We start from the raw sequence: 3,671 nt of genomic DNA, 5'->3' as shown, positions 1-3,671 counted from the left end.
AAACCATCCCACCATTGTGGGGTTGTTTTATTGATAGAAAATTGACATACAATGTTATATTAGTTTCAGGTGTACAAAATGACTCAATATTTGTACATATTGTGAAATGATCACCACAATGTCTAGTTAACATTCATCACCATGTATAGTTACAAATTTTTTTTCTTGTGATGAGAACTTTTAAGTTCTACTCTTAGCAACTTTCAAATGTAAAACACAGTATTATTAACTATAGTCTCCATATAGTTGTACATTATATCCCCAGGATTATTCATTTTATAACTGGAAATGTGTGCCTTTTGACTGCCTTCACCTATTTTGCCCCCTCTCCCCACCTGTTTCTGGCAACTACCGACCTGTTGTCTGTATCTATGAGTTCAGTGTTTGTTTTTACATTCCACATATAAGTGAGATTATGCAACACTTGCCTTTCTCTGTCTGACTTATTTAGTTTAGCATAATGCCTTCAGGGTCCATTTATGTTGCAGCCAATGGCAGGATTTCCTTCTTTTTTAAAATGGCTGAATAATATTCCATTGTTTGTGTGTGTATGTGTATAAATATATATGCAAACATACACATTTTCTTTATCCATTCATCCATCGATGGACACTTAGGTTGCTTCCATGTCTTGGCTATTGTAAATAATGCTGCAATGAACATGGGGGTGCATATATCTTTTTGAGTTAGTGTTTTCATTTTCTTTGGATAAATACCCAGAAGTGGAATTTCTGGATCATACAGTAGTTCTATTTTTAATTTTTTGAGGAACCTCATACTGTTTTCCATAGTGGTTGCACCAATTTACATTCCCACCAACAGTGCACAAGGGTACTCTTTTCTCCATATCCTCCACAACACTTGTTATTTTTTGCCTTTATGATAATAGTCATTCTAACAGGTGTGAGGTGATATCTCATTGTGGTTTTGATTTGTCTTTCTCTGATAATTAGTGACGTTGAGCACCTTTTCATGTGTCTGTTGTCCATCTGTATGTCTTCTTTGGAAAAATGTCTACTCGGATCCTCTGCCCACTTTGTAACTGGACTGTTTGTTTCTTCTTTTTGTTATTGAGCTGTAGAGTCCCTTAGATATTTTGGATATTAATGCCTTATCAGATATATGATTTATAAATATTTTCTCCCATTTGGTAGGTTGCCTTTTCATTTTATTGAGGGTTTCCTTTGTTATGCAGAAGCTTTTAAGTTTGATGTACTCTCACTTGTTTATTTTTGCTTTTGTTGCCCGTGTTTTGGTGTCAAATCCAAAAAATCATCACTAAGACCAATGTCAAGAAGTTTACCACCTTTATTTTCTTCCAGGAATTTTATGGCTTCAGGTCTTACTTTCAAATCTTTGATCCATTTTGAGTTAATTTTTTTGTATGGTGTAAGAGAGTCGCCAGTTTCATTCTTTTGCCTGTGGCTGTCCAGTTTTCCCACCACTAATTATTAAGGAGACTGTCCTTTGCCCACTATATATTCTTGGCTCCTCTGTCATAAATTAATGGACCATATATGTGTGGGCTTATTTCTGGGCTCTCTATTCTGTTCCATTGACTGATGTTTTTACACCAGTACCATGCTGTTTTGATTACTGTAGCTTTGTATTACAGTTTGAAATCAAGAGGTGTGATGCCTCCAGCTTGGCTCTTCTTTCTCAAGATTGCTTTGGCTCTCCAGGGTCGTTTGCAGTTCCACAGAAATCTTATGATTATTCTGTTTCTGTGAAAAATGTCATTGGAATTTTGATAGGGATTACACTGAATCTGTAGATTGCTTTCTGTAATATGGACATTTTAACAAGATTAATCCTTCCAATCCATGAGCACAGAATATCATTCCACTTGTTTGTATCTTCTTCAATTTCTTTCATTAATGTCTTACAGTTTTCAGTGTACAGCTCTTTTGACTCAGTTAAATTTCAAGTTATTTTATTCTTTTTAATGCAATTGTAAATGGGATTGTTTTCTTAATTTATCTTTCTGATAGTTTGTTATTAGTGTACAGAAAAGTAACAGCTTTTGTATACTGATTTTTCTGTCTTGCAACTTTACTGAATTCATTTATTCTAACATTTTTTTGGTAGCGTCTTTAGGGTTTTCTATATACAATATCACATCATCTGCAAGTAGTAACAGTTTTACTTCTTCCTTTCTGATTTGGATGCCATTTATTTCTTTTTCTTGCCTGATTGTGCTGGCTAGGACTTCCAATACTGTGTTGAATAAAAGTAGTGACAGTGGGCATCCTTGTCTTCTTCCTGATCTTAAAGGAAAGCTTTCAGCTTTTCACCACTGAGTATAATGTTAGCTGTGGGCTTGTCACATACAGTTTTTATTATGTTGAGGTATGTTCTCTCTATACCCACCTTGTTTAGAGTTTTTATCATAAATGGATGTTGAATTTTGTCAAATGCTTTTTCTGCATCTACTGAGATGATCACGTGATTTTTTTTTTTTTTTTTGTGAGGAGATCAGCCCTGTGCTAACATCCGCCAATCCTCCTCTTTTTTTTTTTTTGCTGAGGAAGACGGCCCTGGGCTAACATCTGTGCCCATCTTCCTCCACTTTATATGGGACGCCGCCACAGCATGGCTTGCCAAGCAGTGCGTCGGTGCGCGCCCGGGACCCGAACCAGCGAACCCCAGGCCACCGCAGCGGAGCGCGCGCACTTAACCGCTTGCGCCACCGGGCCGGCCCCGATCACGTGATTTTTATCCTTCATTTTGTTAATGTGGGTACCAACCACGTTGATTGATTTGTGGATATGAACCATCCTTGCATCCCTGGCATAAATCTCACTTGATGATGGTGTATGATCCTCTTAACGTATTGCTGAATTCAGTTTGTTAATATTTTGATGATGATTTCTGCATCTATGTTCATCAGAGATACTGGTCCATAATTTTCTTTTCTTGTAGTTTTGGTATCAGGGTAATGCTGGCCTTATAAAATGAGCTTGAAAGTTTGAGTTTCACTCCACTTGTTTGGAAGAGTTTAGGAAGGATTGGCATTAATTCTTCTTTAAATGTCTGGTAGAATTCACCAGTGAAGTCATCTGATCCTGGACTTTTGTTTTTTGGGAGGTTCCATAAATTTTTCATCTGGTAAATCTGAATCTCTATACTTAATAATGTTAGCTGTGGGCTTGTCATTAAACAATTCTCCTTCTCCTTCTCCCCCCAGCCTCTAGTGACCACCATTCTATTTTCTGTCTGTATAAATTTTACTACTTTATGAATCTCATATAAGTGAAATCATATAGTATTTGTCTTTTGTGACTGACTTATTTTACTTAGCATAATGTCCTCAAGTTTCATCCTTGTTGTAGCATGTGTAAGAATCTCCTTCCTTTTTAAGGCTAAATAATATTCCGTTGTATGCATATACCATATTTTGTTTATCCATTCACCCACCAATGGACATCTGGATTGCTTCCACCTCTTGTATATCGTGAAAAATGCTGCTATTAACATGGGTGTACAAATATCTCTTCAAGACTCCACTTTCAATTCTTTTGGATATATACCCAGAAATGGGATTGCTGGATCATATAGTATAGTAATTCTATGTTTAATTTTTTAGGAACCTCCATACTGTTTTCCATAAGAGTTGCCCCATTTTACAATCCCACCAACACTGCACAAGAGTTCCAATTTCTCCACATTCT

The sequence above is a fragment of the Diceros bicornis genome, chromosome 19, assembly GCF_020826845.1.
Source record: "Diceros bicornis minor isolate mBicDic1 chromosome 19, mDicBic1.mat.cur, whole genome shotgun sequence".
In the NCBI taxonomy this organism is placed as follows: Eukaryota; Metazoa; Chordata; class Mammalia; order Perissodactyla; family Rhinocerotidae; genus Diceros; species Diceros bicornis.
Note: the sequence above shows the minus strand (reverse complement) of the source record.